This window comes from Pantherophis guttatus, chromosome 5 (genome assembly GCF_059756535.1).
Source record: "Pantherophis guttatus breed Tessera chromosome 5, ASM5975653v1, whole genome shotgun sequence".
Taxonomy (NCBI): Eukaryota; Metazoa; Chordata; class Lepidosauria; order Squamata; family Colubridae; genus Pantherophis; species Pantherophis guttatus.
Genome location: NC_142067.1, coordinates 54,369,305 through 54,385,783, shown reverse-complemented (window position 1 = coordinate 54,385,783; position 16,479 = coordinate 54,369,305).

The window sequence follows — 16,479 nt, the reverse complement described above, 5'->3', positions numbered from 1 at the left end:
TCAAAGAAGCATTTATAATCCTCTGAAGCCAGCCTCGTGTTACCTCCCGGGTGGCCAGTACCAGCCAGGAGGGGCACGTGTCCAATAAACATGTGGTTGCGTTTAACCTCCCCAGGATCCTGTCCACGTCCTCAGGAGTCACAGGGTCAAACTCGTCCCAGATAACATTCTCAAGACCTGCCTCAGTCACCCCGCCAGGATCTACCCAGTCAGAGTCCAAGCCTTCCCGAATCTGAGTGATTTTATCGTGCAGATACTGTGCAAAATCCTCAGCCTGCCCTCGCAAGGGGTCTTCCCGCACTCCCTGATGTAGGAGGGAGCGAGTCACCCTAAACAAGGCGGCTGGGCGATTATCTGCTGATGCAATAAGAGCGGAAAAGTGGTTACGCTTTGCCGCTTTTATCGCCACTAGATAGGTCTTAATATGAGACCTAACTAGTGTTCGGTCGGATTCGGAGCGACTAGCCCTCCAACCACTCTCTAGGCGTCTTTTCCTGCGCTTCATCTCCCTCAGCTCCTCGGAGAACCAAGGGGCTGGGCAGGTTCGGCATCAGGTCAGAGGCCGCAAAGGCACGACTCGGTCCAGAGCACTGGCGGCCGTCCTATCCCAGGCAGCCACCAGGTCTTCAGCCGAGTCGTGAGCCAGAGTTTCAGGAACTGGCCCAAGCTCCCTCTGGAACCTATCAGGATCCATCAGGCACCTGGGGCGGAACCACGTGGTCGGTTCCACCTCTCTGCAGTGGGGTGCAGCGGTCAAAAAGTCCAGCCTCAGGAGAGAATGGTCCGACCATGACAGGGGTTCAGTAACTATATCCCCTATATCCAAACCACTCAGCCACTGACCAGAGATAAAAACCAAGTCCAGAGTGTGTCCTCCCACGTGAGTGGGGCCATGAATTAGTTGTGTCAGGTCCATGGCTGTCATGGAAGCCATAAACTCCCGAGCCATCCCAGACGCCTCACCGGCAGATGGCAGGTTAAAATCCCCCATGACCAGAAGTCTGGGGGTATCAACCACCACCCCGGCAATAACGTTGAGAAGCTTGGGCAGGGCCGCTGTCACGTAGCAGGGAGCCAGGTACGCGATCAGCAGGCCCATCTGCATCCCATGGCCCCACTTCACCAGGAGAGACTCACATCTGGCTATCTGAGGTACAGTGGCCTCCCTCGGATCAAGACCTTCCTTTATAACGACCGCCACCCCCCCCACCCCTGCCCTGGGCCCTTGGCTGATGGAATGCGTGGAAACCTGGTGGGCACATCTCTACAAGAGGGACCCCCCCTCTTGGCCCAACCAGGTCTCTGTAATACCTGCCAGTACAATTTATGTACATTACCTCTATTATATATTTTATATGTGGCCCAAGGCAATTCCTCTTCACTCAATGCAGCCCAGGTAAGACAAAAGATTGGGTACCCATGATATAGATCAGGGGTGTCAAACTCGCAGCCTGAGAGCTGGATGCATCATGCACTGGCCACGCTCACCCCCATTTTAGCAAAGGGGAAAAAGTCACAATATATCACATGACAACAACGTGATGCTGCAAGTTTGACACCCTGATATAGACCAAAGATACGAGTTGCCCAGGAAATGAAGGGTACACAAAAAGTATTAGCACTGTTTAACTTTTTCTTTCAAAAGCTGACTACAGTTCTTTATCCAATCATTGTTTCTTTTTGTTGACATGAAAGCATGAATACAATCTCTAATAATGACTTTTGCTGTATTCCATACTGAAACAGTGATAATGTCAAGTCCCTAGCATATGAAAAAAAAACCCTACCATCTCCTTTCATTTGCTTAATAAAATAATTGCTATTCATCAAAACTATATTTAAAGGTCATTTGAAAAATGTATACCGTGTTTCCCTGAAAATAAGACCCTGTCTTATATTTTTTTGAACCCAGAAATAAGCGCTTGGCCGTATTTTGGGGGAAGTCTTATTATTTTGGGGCACATGGAACAAGTTGGGTCTCCTCTTGCTGTCTTACCTGATTTCCAGCTCTGCATTTAAATATTTTTTTGGGGGGGATTATTTTTTGGGGGAGGCTTAATTTAACGCATGCGCTCAAAAGCCCGATTGGGCTTATTATCAGGGGATGTCTTATTTTAGGGGAAACAGGGTATATATATATTGTCAAATGAGAGTGTTATTTTTATGAAAGCATGATGATGGTGATGATAATTATATGCCATCAAGCCAGATCTTAACAACTGCTTAGTTCATTTTTCTCCAGAATTACCTGTTCTTAACCTGGTCCTTCAAGTCTTCCAGTTGTGCACCTATCACCTGACAAAAGTGTGGTCTGAAATAATTATAATAACTATATCAGATGCCTTTAACTGCGATATCAGGAATAATTTAAATGAAACAATCTCGTGTGCTGAAAAAGGAAAGTTGACCTTCATATTGAAAATAAACACTAAATATCCATTGCGTTAAATTCATACATAAAATCCTGCAACATATTATGAATCTAAGTATTGTTTGAGGTAGTTGGTACTATGCTAGTGATCTAAAAAAGGATATGGAATATAATGTAATATAAAAATGTGAAAAACAATTATATACAGGTTCTGAAGTATTCATATTTTTGTCTGTCAATAACTCTCACAATATCTCAGTCAACAAGTATTTACAAAAAGAGCCCTCTTTATCTGAAATTATTTTTCAGTTATCAGCTTGGAACAAAAGTTGATTCATATAGAAAAATACTGCATGTTTTAAATTACCATGTAAACCCATCTTCCTCACTCAAGTGTTCAGTAATCTTTCTGCTTATCATTTGTGAGCCTCTTTTAAGAAAAGAATTTTACTTTCTATTTTTTTAACTTTCCATGGTACAAAAGGAACTGCTATTAAAATAATGCACTATTGGAAATAGAGAACAAGGGAGGGAGGCAATTGCCAGATCCATCTTGAATATGCAAAATACATCAGTAAAATTATTCCACACCCCACATGGAGTGCTACAAAAAAGGGAAATATTTAAATACAAAATATATTTAAAACAAAATGACATTTAAACTACCCAACTGTTATAGAGTTATTTTAGAAGACATCCTAACAGTCCTTGCACACTTTAAGAAAATGAGTAGTAGCAGAAGTAATAATAATAGTTATGCTATGGAGGCATTATGGGGACATTATGAACCTAAAGAGGAATTAAAAAGAGAGAAATACCTTTTTCTGCTAAATGACTAACTAAAATTTACATATCTTCCAGAATTCAGCTGAGAAAGAAAAGAAAAAAAAAGAACAAGGAAGGGAGGAGAAAAAAAATCAAATTAATCAGAGTTGCAATTTTTTTTCATTGTTTCTTGTTAGCCAAAATCAAGTATGTAAAATAAATAAGGGCCTAATTGCAAGCCAAAAACTTCCTTTATTTCAATGGAGGACAAAATGTCTGCTTCCAATGCTATCAGGATGGGAATAGTAACAACACCGCCAACAACTGATCAAAATAAATACTTTTTTGAGTTTCTAAGATTTTTATCTGTAAACCACCCAGAATCATTTAGATAGTGATATGGCCAGTGCATGCATGCATGCATGCATAAATAATAAATAAATAAATAAAATTCTTTAAAAATATTTATGTACTCCCATGTAGCAATCCAGCTATTCTCTCAAGTCAGTTTATTGTGGTAGCTTTGAGAAATGATTATCCAATTCTTTTTAAAATGTACACATTTATACACACGCGCACACACACACACACGCACCTTAATAGCTCTCTCTCTCTCTCTCTCTCTCTCTCTCTCTCTCACACACACACACACACACACACACACACACACACACACAGTACAAAACTAGGCAGAAAGATAAAATTGTTGTGTATAAATGCCCACCATTGTCCATCCCCAGGCATGATAAGGGTTAACACCTCATCCACCTAGATCCTCCCCTGACCCCTCCTTACCTCAGCTCCGCCTCCCAGGTACTTAAGACATGGTCCAGGCATCCAGAGGTCACTTCCAGCCAAATACCTGTAATAGAAACATTGACTAATAAAGAGAATTGATTCACTGCATCCTGTGTTTGGAGTTATTGGGTAAGATCCTAGAAATAAGTCACAAGTTGGTAGCAGAGGATGGTTTACCCACAACTCACAGAGATGGCAGAATCAGGAACCCAGACAGAGGAAGAGAAAAGAATGGCCACCAGAGCCTACATCAAGCAGATGAAAGAACTGCGGGCTCTCGAAGGTGCCACAGCAAGGACCACCACAACTGAAGATGATGGAGACTACAAGTCCACAACTCAGGGACGAAGGGCCAAGAGAAGAAACCTACTACTGCAAAAGGGCAGAGCTACCAAGCAACGAAGAATTCCAATCCACCATCCTGGAGATGATGGAAGCAACCGCCAGCAAAGAGGAGCTCACCGCGAAACTCCATAGCCTACTCGAAAGCAATGGAGCAGCGATGAGCATCCAGCAATGAAGAAAAGAAATCCCCAGCCCGGCAAGAGGAAGGTATCCCCAAGCTGAGGCTCCGGACGTGGAGGTTTTCATTTCCGCGCCATGCTCTCGGTGGCCATCTTGAAATGGCCAACAGCCAATGGGAAGCCGAGATTCAAATCGAATGGCGGGAAACAACAAGAACCCCAACTTCGCTGAAGAAGACCCCCAAAATAGCACCCAAGCAAGATCACAAGCCTGCGGGGGCTCACCCATCGAGCCCGAAGCAGACGAAACGATTGAAAACTTGGCTGCAGCACTCGGCTCAGCACTCAAGCCCCCAGCAGCCAGAAAGAAACAAACCGACGCTTAATACCCCCAAAAGAGCAGCAGGGTAGCCACCGGAACCCTGGCAACACTCCTGCAGACACCACGCGGGACAACGCACCCCAAAAACTACACCCAAGACCCGGCCGCCTGCAGGACTGAATACCCTCAGGATTCGCACTCGCCACCTGCCACACCAACTTCCCTAGGCCGCGGAATGAGGAGAAGAAACAATGACTCACCAACCACGCGGCCTCCACCAGGCTTCCCGATCCATCCGGAGGTCCCCCAACGTCGCCCAGGGTCCGCCGCCGCTGCTGCCACCATCGCACCCAAGATCCCCGAAGGTCCTCAACTTACGTCCGCCGCTGCGCCGCCGAGCTCCAGGGATCCTCGACCTACGACCGGCTCATCAAGCTCCAGGGATCCTCGACCTACGACCAGCTCGCCTGCCCAGCTGTCCCCGATCTTTGCCCAGGATGCAGGGGCCCAGCCATGGCATCCGACATCCAGGGAGGGCTATGGGCCCGCCAGGAGCGAGCCCAGCCTCCCACCGGCAGGCCTAGGCCTAGGCCTGAGAGCAGCAGCAGAGAGCTCCTCACCCGACGACCTCCGGCGCGAAATGAGCTTCACACATGCCCAGTTGCCACCTACAGGAAGAGAGAGGAACATAGAGATAAGTACAAGGAACATAGAGATAAGTCCATACAGACTAGCAACAAGCATCGCCCAGCACCTTGAATCGCACCCGGAAGACCACTGGGAGCCAGTGCAGCTCGCGCAGGAGGGGTGTCAACGGGCACAACGAGTTGCGCCCATAACCACCTGCGCGGCCACATTCTGGACCAGTTGGAGCCTCCGAGTGCTCTTCAAGGGGAGCCCCATGTAGAGAGCATTACAATAGTCCAGCCAGGAGGTGACAAGGGCATGAGTGACCGTGCGCAAGGCGTCCCGGTACATCTGTCTCTCCAAAGCAGCTAACAACCTGACATGGTTTGACGACCTGCTTACCAGCATCTGAACCGAACCGGCCTATCCGATAATAATACACGAGGACAATAAGGCAGCCATAGACATATCCATGGCAGAAGCTATAGGCCAAAGGTCCAGACACATAGACATTAAGCACAAGCATGTCAGAGAATTAACGAACATTGGTTTCATTAAGGCTGTACATTGTGAGACCGCCGAGCAAGCCGCAGACATCCTGACTAAACCTCTACCAAGTAAACAGCATGCTTACCTTACATCTAAATTAGGGGTATAGGTGCGAAACACACAAGCAGGTCCAACTGTTGGGCATTTAGAGGGGGATTTGTTGTGTATAAATGCCCACCGTTGTCCATCCCCAGGCATGATAAGGGTTAACACCTCATCCACCTAGATCCTCCCCTGACCCCTCCTTACCTCAGCTCCGCCTCCCAGGTACTTAAGGTATGGTCCAGGCATCCAGAGGTCACTTCCAGCCAAATACCTGTAATAGAAACATTGATCAATAAAGAGAATTGATTCACTGCATCCTGTGTTTGGAGTTATTGGGTAAGATCCTAGAAATAAGTCACTAAAATAATATTTTTCTCCTCACTATAGTCCAATGCAGCCTAACTGGCTGCCCTCCAAGTGTGTGAATTTCAACCTAAATTAATGGATCATAGATTTGTGCAATTAGATGGGTCTTCAAAGGTAATCTAGTCCAAATCTTCTATCACTGGCAATTCTAAGACTTTCTGATTATCAAGGCTTCTCAAGTCACTTTAAATGGAAGGCAGAGCCTTTATGCTTTTTACACACAAATTAACCCAAGGGGAGGCCTGGATCCAAACTGAAACTTATATATGTTGATTTTTTAAAATAAATTGCCCCAATCCAAAAAACTTTGGTTGACATATAATAAGAAAAATCATACAACCAAAATTTAAAAATCCTACACATTGCAGAAGTTGAATTTACAATTCCTTCCACTCCACAGTTTTAAGATTCAAAACAATTGTAACAGATGACACCATTCAATCATTCACTGGGCTAAAGCATTTGGAAGGGAGGGGACAATTATTCCCTTCCAAAGGAAACTAAGGGAGCTAATGCAGAAAAGACCTTATAAATCATCACCCCACATATTTCTCAGAAGGGAGGAATGTCTCAGTAGACCCTTTCTACATGACTGAACCAGACAAACAAATTCAGGTGTATTAAAGTGTAGTCTGATATAGTCTGGTTCCATTAAATATTATTGTGAAAGAGCAACAGGTTAGCTTAATGAAATAATATTCAGTGTAAATGTACAACTACTTTATGGTGATTTTTGAATCAGTTATTCTGAGATAAAACCAAGACTGCAATCTAACTACACCAAGTAGTAATGAATCCTGTTGAACTCATCTGGAATAAACTTTCTGAACAGACATTAATTCTGAGCAAAATTTTGAATAAAGCTCTGTTTCCTGATAAGTATATGAATTTTATCGCTGAGCTTTCTTAATACCAGTATGAGTCTTCCGGGATTTGTTTAGACCTCAATCTAGTTCACAAGTTTTCACAATTTCTATTGGTTTCTTCTTTAAGTAGTAAATTTGATAATAATAAATAAATAAGGTTAAACTCTGTTTCTATTTAGGAGACTAGACAGGATTAATTAGGCATGGATAGAGTCAAACTATTTTGAAAGCATGTACATTTTTTTTTCAAATTCTTAAAATTCAGAATGCTAATATTGTCAAGTTATACCATGTTTCTTCTAATCTTGTTTTGTCTTTGTCCCAGAAAATTCCTAGATAAAAATCTTAAACATGTACATAGATTTACTAACAATATGTAATGAAGATTGGACCACATGTCTCAAATTCAAAATTCTGCAGCCCAAACTGGGCCAAATAACCAAATATGAGCCAAAAAAATATATTTAGTATCCAGGGTGTAAAAGCAGTTGGAAAAACATGCATAACGAGGCCAGTAAGTGTGGAGAGCTTAAGAACAAGAAGTCTGGGATTTAAAATTATCTAGCTGTAACAGTGTTTGCTAAGGCAAACTTTTGCTTAGTTTATTTAGCTGACTGGTGCTTAGTCAGCCTCCTTCTTGGCAGAATATCTTTCCTGTTTTTGTCACTGCAAAGTAACTGATATGATACTCTATTTTAAGTGCTTCTCCTGATAACCATTATCCTAAGAAGAAAATGTTAGCTCTCTAACGAAAATGTCTTTGACAACGAAACTTGAATCCAATGTTAGAGTCAAAGAATTCAGAGGTAGTTTTGTTCCTATAAATCATTGTTAGTAACATCCATATGATCTGTTGCATGTTTTCTCTTCTAATGCCCCCTCTGCAACCAGATGTCTGGGATTGCAGTTCCCAGGACATAAATAGCAGAGGTTATGTTGTGATATTTAAAACCTCAAAGGTTTCTTGGGAAGAAGAATTATAAAACATTGATTTACAGAATTCCAGTTTCCCATTTTTATTTTTTTTAAAAAACTGAAAGAGTCAAGTGCGGCAGAAAACCAAATGAATATCAAAAACTCACACTGGTTTCCTTTGGACACTAAATTGGGGACCTCAAACCTAGGACAATCATTTCCAATAATTTTGCTCAAGAAATCTTGTTCAGCCACCTCTATAAATGGGCTATTTACCTCTATTTAAATGTTTTTATACTTTCTTCCAGTCTAAGTTCAGTCTAAGTTCAAGTATTATATTACAGTTTCCTGCATGTGGTCTTTAGTGTAATGTTGTGTTTGCTGGAATGACAATCTCTTAGGGAAGATTTGTACTTTCTGCTTCTTTCTTTCACTTCCTGTATACAGAAGTGGGTGGTGCTGTCATCTTCCCATGCTCATCCCATAGCAGTTGTTTTCTAACATTTCTTCTTTTTCATCATCATCATCATCCAATGAGACAATAATCTGTGAAGTCAATTAACTATCTTGACCCTAGAAGCTTGTGTTCCTTTTAACCAGGGGTGAAATCATCTGAAGTCTGCTACCAGTTCTGTTAATCTGTTACTGAGCCCATGCTTCATGCACACATGCACATCTGAGGTGCGCCCGCACAGCACTAAAAAAGGAACATTTTGTCTCAGTCTGCAAAGGTAAGTAGAACAGCGGGGGGGGGAATCTGCTGTGCCACACGATTTAGATTAGCTAGAAAGTAGGAAATCCGATGATTCTAGCTAATATAAATTGCGTGTCGCAGGTTATCGTCATCCAGCTGATTGTCAGAAATACCAGTTTGCCCGAACTGGTAGCATTTTTTACTACCAGTTCACCTTAACCAGTCCGAACCGGTAGCATTTCACCCCTGCTTTTAACCTTGTCATCTCCCAATGGACACCCTTTTGGTTTCTTCCCAGACTGGGTGAAATTTGTTTCTCTTGCTCCCCACCACCACCACCACTCCAGTATTGTATTTTTTCCTCCCTTAATTTTTAAAAAACATCTTTACACTGCACTCTATTGCTTTGCATAGTATAGCATTGGAGTCACAATGCTACCATAAAGGAAAGAAACCCCCAAAGAAATTATTTGCTATTGGCAAAGGAGATATGTACAGGATGTAAAGGCTTGTATGCAAACATCTGGGAAAGCAAAGGAAGCTAGTGAGGAGGAAACAATTGCCAAAGGAAAAAGCAGACAGCAGTAGACTGAACTTAGATAGACAGCAGGGCTTGCTTTCCCTGCATGGATTAAAAACAAGGGAATAGCCAATCAGGTCTTGTAGTGGCCATAGTCTGGATATAGAGCCAGACACATTGTTAATCCAATCCAACCAGTGGTAAAATTCAGCCGTCTTTATCCGGATCATGCAATCCGGTAGCACCAGTGGCGGGAGGCTCTGCCCACCCGCCCGGACATCATCACGTCCCATTTTTGACCCACTACACATGCACAAAAGGCTCTGCACATACGTGGAGGAGGTGCACGTGAGCTTAGCGTGCACACATTTGTGGGCGTTCACATTTGCAAACCGGTAGTGAAGGTAAGTAAATACCACCCCTGAATCCAACTCATTCCAGACTAGAATTTCTGAAGGTGACTTAGAAATAGTTGGGAGCAGAAAGGAAATTAAATAGCATTAGACAGTGCCCCTCCAACCTTTTGGGCACCAGGGACCAGTTCTGTGGAGACATTTTTTTCCATGGACCAGAGGGGGCATGGTTTCACATGCTGCCTGCATCCCACAGATGGGACTTCACTTGTTTGTGCAGCCCAGTTGCTGGCATGCTGTGGACCAATTCCAGTCCATGGACAAGGGGTTCGGGCAGTGGTGGGATTCAACTAATTTAACAACTGCTTCTCTGCCCTAATGATTTCTTCCAACAGTTCACCAAACTGCTCAGAAAGTTAACAACCGGTTCTCCCGAAGTGGTGCGAGCTGGCTGAATCCCACCACTGGTTGCCATAAGATGCTGCACAGAATTGTCCTTAGATTGCCACTCAGCAGCTAAAGCAATATGATCACTTAATTTTCCTTTCTCCCTTGTCTCTTCACAGGGAGTTCTACAGCAGGGACAAAGGCCATCATTATAAATTTGCAGCAGATTGTAACATGCCAATTGCCTCCTAGAATTTGCTGCAGGATCTACAAAGCTTCCAGTGTAATCAATAAATAATCATTCACAGCAGCATAATCAACCTTCATTTCATCTAATGCTTTTCATCTTCAGTCCATCTAACAGTTCTCTTCTGTCTTATGAATCCCTTTGAGAGTGTTCTGAATTGGTTTTGGTTATCTTTACAAAAATTTGCTTGGCTGGTTGCCAAAAGGATATTGGCAGTATGAACCTCTTAGGCCCAAACTTTTTGTGTTCCCATATGCTCAATTAATCAGAACTGCAGCCTAAACATTGCTGAATTCTGCTGAGATTGTTGGTGAGTTCATTTTAAAAGGGGAAAAAAAGTATTTTTAATGCCCATGACACAAAGCTGTTTTTCCTGAGGGAATTTTTCCACTTACTTTTTAATTTCCAGCTGTTTTCAAAATAAATAAGCTGAACCTTAAGAGTCATATGGAGCTGCTCTTAAAATGTGTCTAGAAACTTTAATTTGACATCCCAATGTTGCTATTCTAGTGCTGCCTAGGCCTGGCAGAACAGGATGTACTTTACATCTCCAATATTGAACTGACCAAACCAAGTTTATTATTTCAGTCAAAGGTCTGCATATGTAAACCTCTCAAATAAAAATAATAACATAAAACTAGTGGTATGAATCCAAACTGACAATCTGTCATAATTCTATCAGTTGCTGCCATGTTTTCATTCAGCCACATAAAATATGGCTGTGTTGATTAGAGTCTGAGAGTTTACCATAGTATATTTCTGCCCTCCCTGGGAGATGTTGCAGCAGGTCTATTCCCTGTAAAAATTACAGTGAAACAAAACCTGTTGGACTGTTTCTATCCCCTAGAACAGTGTTTTTCAACTTTGGAAGCTTGAAGATGGGTGGACTTCAACTCCCAGAATCCCCCAGCCAGTGCCCAGCTACCAAGGTTGAGAAACACTTCCCTAGAATCATATAGGCAGACATATTCACTTAATGAGGTTTTGGTGAAACTAACCAATGGAAGCACATCATGTCCAGCGCTAAAAAACCTCCTTTAATATATACAAATAACTTGCAGACTGCCATGAATCTTTTTCTATCAGTGTTTTTATTCTGAAAAATAAAAATCATAAATCAAACAGAAAAGGGAAAAGTGTGGGGGAGAGAAACATACTATATTACAAATCGAAAAAAGAGCTTTATCCAATTTTTAAGTACATGATTGAACTTTGGCCATCCAGAATTATACTGTTAAGTCTTTCCATTATACCAACAGAGAACCACTATATATTCAGAAAAATAAATATATATATATAATCAATCTAAGATTGCAATTTAGAGGTTGCACCATCTTTCCAAAATCAAAGGATGCTTTGTTTTGTTTTGTACTTGTTAAATCCACAGTTCTTATAGGGTGATATTTCCCATTTTTCAATATGATACATTTAACAGTTCCAATATAATAACACTGACAGCCAGCTTTCTCTGAGGAATACAACAAACATGAAATACTATGCTTTTTGAATTAATTTCTTCTTAAAATAATGAAAAACATACTTTATCTGTTTATATGTTCTCTACCACTTCAAAACAGATGCTAACATTGAGAATAATTCCAGAATTTTAGAGGTAGCTAATTCATCTCTTCAGATTCAATTTCTTCCAAACTGAAATTGATCATGCAAATAAGGGTCAAAATTATGCTTCCATCTCTACATCTCCAAATAATTACAGTCCTTCATGCAAGAAAAGCATTAACAATATTGCTAAAAAGATGAATAGAGGCAGTCTGCTATACAATGATTAAGCTGCTGGGCTAGAAACTAGGAGACTGTGAGTCCTAGTCCTTGCCTAGACATGAATCCAGCTGGGTGATTCTAGGTTTGTCACTCCTTTTCAGCCCTAGGAAGAATGCAATGTCAAACTACTTCTGAAAAATGTTGTCAAGAAAATGCATGTCAAATCCGCATATACTGATATAAGTCCCATCATATAAAAGGGCTCATGCATAACTTTCTAATTGTTCCCATTTATATCAAGTCAAATCAAGTCAAAATGTATGCCCAGTGATAAAACCTTACCTCAGAAAGGTTATAATCCATTATTAGATGCTGGCTATAATTTGCATAAAGAAAATCTAGGACAGTGGTTCTCAACCTGTGGGTCAGGACCCCTTTGGGGGTCGAATGACCCTTTCACAGGGGTCGCCTAAAACCATCGGAAAACACATATTTTCAATAGTTTTAGGAATAATTTTATGGTTGGGGGTCACCACCACATGAGGAACTGTATTAAAGGGTCGCAGCATTAGGAAGGTTGAGACCCACTGATCTAGGAGGTTGTCTTTCCTATAGAAAATGTTTTCATATCCTATTTCATCTTTATTTTTAGACATAGTTGTAAGTTTTATATGCTTTCTTAGAAAATAAGCATGACAGATGTGGCTGGAGCCAGGATATTGTGTTACCATTATATCTGGAAGATTGAGCTAAGCAAAAGCATTCAGAAACCGTTTAAAGGGCATGATAGCAAGGTGTGTTGATGTCAACCAATGCTTTGTGACTGCATTAATGCATCCATTTGAGGAATAAAGAAAGTAAATAAGCACACAAAGCAAGGCAGAGAACATAAATTAATCCTATGACATGCCCTTATAATTCAAAATGTGCCCACTGGCCTAAAAATGTTGGGAGCACCTAGTTCAAGCCATAGTTTTAAAAAACAAAATTGTCAGGACAACAAGCATCTTAATACCAGAGTAAACTATATTCTGGTAAAGTGTGATGTAAGACTGACTCTCTCTCTCATTCTTTTTCACTCTTGCACAGAGAGAGCTCATAGACTTTTTTCCAACACCTTTTATTTCTTATTAAAAATATGTTTAATGCAAAAACATACTTGCGGTGTTTATTATATAAATTTCTCAGTACAGCTGCTCATTGGAAAACATGCCACTAAGTATCTGCCAAAATTATAAAAACAGATTCCGCTTTTTCATAGAAAAATTTGCCAATCTGAGTTTTTCTAAAGTAGTTCATACCTGTAAGTGAAGATTATGCTAAAATAAAATATATGCTTATGATTTAAACAGTGAAAAATGAATCGATGTCAATTGAAGTTTGAAGAAAAACCAAGATAGCAGCAAACACAGTGCCAAAATAATCTCTCCTCAATATCAGACTTACAAGCAGTCTGGTAGAACTTTTCCAACTAACAACTTTTATTAAAAGGCATAAGAAATGCAGCCAGTTAGCTAACAATAGCTTATGCTTTTTAATACAATATATTAGTCAGAAAGGTCCTTCCAGACTCTTTCTTCTGCAGTAAGCCATAAATATGAATGTTTCTGAAGCTTCTACTAATTTCATTGGGTTTTGCAGCACAGAAAGTGCAACTAGGCTATAATCGGTATGAGGGATACAGGGATATCAGTGCAAGTTTTGAACTCCACAGCACTTTTCCAAGTTATTTTTTTCTTTCTGTCATTGAAGAAAAGGGTGCACCACATTTTTTAAAACCCATAAAAAGAAGAAGTAATAAAAGATGCTCTTTTGCAAATAGGACAAAGCATTAGAATTTTTAAACAACTGAAACATATTCTTGCCTTTGTGACAGAAATAGCTAGTATTTTAATTGGATTTCAAAGCAATTTTCTATGGAAAACAAGGACATTTGGGGGGGGAGAGGGAATACAAATTCTGGTCCATTTCTAAACTTCACTGTTTGAAATATGAGCATTCCAGACATCATGTAGACGTATTATTATACATAACCATCCAACCATCCATTCTTACACACGCACAAACACGTGTACTTTATTAAATATTCTCTAGTTTTGTGAGACTTATAATTGTGTGTGTTAAAATTGATTAAGTATTATTTTCTCCAATTTTTTCTTTCACACATTTTTATTTGTTCTAAAAATGTAAAATTAGAATGTTCAACCATTGTCATAAGAGCTTGCTACAGCAGAATGTCTGTTTCAAAAGAGTAGGATTACAGCAGAAATTGCTTCTGAAAGCTCTGTAGTTGGTTTATTTTTATTTTTTTACAAAAAGGCAAAAAAAATAATTCTACTTGTGTGAGAAACTGAAACAAATTTAAAAAAATTATAATAACTTAAAATGCACCACACTTATCAGCATGTCGATTTTCCACAGCTAAATATAGTACACCCATATTGGTGAAAAAATTAGCTGAAAATGTTCTAATAAACCAGACTGCCCCTGGATGTGTGGGTGGAAGTTAGGTAGAGAGAAAAACTGAATGCCTTTTTAATTAGTGGCTTATCTGCTATGTATATCAAACAACACAAATCAGCTAATACAATCATAGTGTCAAAAAAAATAGACAGATGCTACATTGATTTTCTTAAAGTCAGAGAAAGCCTCTGACAATTTGAACTGGGTTCAAGGTTTTTGAAGACAGGCATTTTGGAGAGAACTTTATGAAATAAGTAAGATCAATTTACATTTCACAGAAAGCACACACAATTATTAATGGAAATCTAATAAATGCTGTGAAATACAAAATGGAACAATGCAGATATGTCCACTGTTTTTTTTTCTTGTTTATTTTGATTCTTGAAATACTGAACAAAGATATATGACAAGATGAGAGGATTGTGGAAGTGAAGTTTTAACTTATAAGTTAAGGGCTTTTGCAGATGACCTGGGGTTGATTCTCAGCACAAGAAGCATTTTATAGCCAAGAAATAATAGAAAAACAGAAATGACAAACTTATCATGAAATATTAGAATTTTGTTGTGTAAAATTACATGTATAATGTAAAATAAAATTAAGAGAAAAAAAGACGATAGACAATCTAATTTTCAATGGTTTGTTCATTTACAGTTATTAAACTGTAAATGAGGGAGTGGCTGTGGCTTCCGGCATCCCGGTATAGTCAGCTGGTGCCATCGCTGACTATTGGGGGTGAATATTTGTCCCCCACAGAGAGGGCTCGCAATCTGGGTGTCCTCCTGGACTCACAGCTGTCTTTAGAAGAGCATATGACGGCCGTAGCCAGGGGGGCTTTTTATCAGGTTGGCCTGATCCGCCAGTTGCGTCCCTTTCTGGACCGGGAAGCCTTGCGCATGGTCACTCACGCCCTCGGCACCTCCCGTCTGGACTATTGTAATGCTCTCTACATGGGGCTCCCCTTGAAGAGCACTCGGAGGCTCCAACTGGTCCAGAATGTGGCTGCGCGGGTGGTTATGGGCGCACCTCATTATGCCCATGTAACACCTCTCCTGCGCGAGCTGCACTGGCTCCCAGTGGTCTTCCGGGTGCAATTCAATGTGTTGGTCACCACCTTTAAAGCCCTCCATGGCATAGGACCAGGATATTTATGGGACAGCCTTCTGCCACCAATAGCCTCCCACCGACCAGTCCACTCCCACAGAGAGGGACTCCTCAGGGTACGGTCGGCCAAGTTATGTCGGCTGGCGATACCCAGGAGGAGGGCCTTCTCTGTCAGAGCTCCTGCCCTTTGGAATGAATTGCCCCCGGATATTCGTAACATCTCTGACCTCCGGGTCTTTCGCTGTGCCCTCAAGACCCTACTGTTCCGACACGCAGGGCTGTCTAACTGAATGGTTTTAAATTGGGTTTTAATATTGGGTTTTTAAAATTTGGCCAAAACTATTTAATGATTTTAATTAATTTTAATTATGATATTGTATATTTATGTTTTTAATCTTGGCTGTACACCGCCCCGAGTCCTTTGGAGAAGGGCGGTATATAAATAAAATTATTATTATTATTATTATTATTACAGTTATTAAAAAGATTTAGACAAAAGAGTTTATGGTTTTAAGTATTGTAAAAGTTAGTTTCACATAGAACCATATGCAAATGATATATATGTAAATGCTAAAACAAATAAACTTTTATTGAAATTTGAAACAGAAACAGAACAAGAGAAAGAATCTATGATAAAGTATTCTAAAGTGTTTTAAGAGTGTTCCTAACTACTATGCAGCATTTGTGTGCATTGAAACTTTTGTAGAAAAGTGCAGTGAGATCCATTGTACAATAGTGTCAAACCAAGGAAATTTAGCATTTTCCCAGCAGCTCAGTCTAGGCAAAAATCTTCCTAAAGATAATAAAGGCATTTTATTTACTATTGAGTTAATATGCTATCCACTTATTACTGTTGGTTTCCCATCTGGCTTTGCTGTAGTCTTCTTTTAGTAGCCAGAAGGG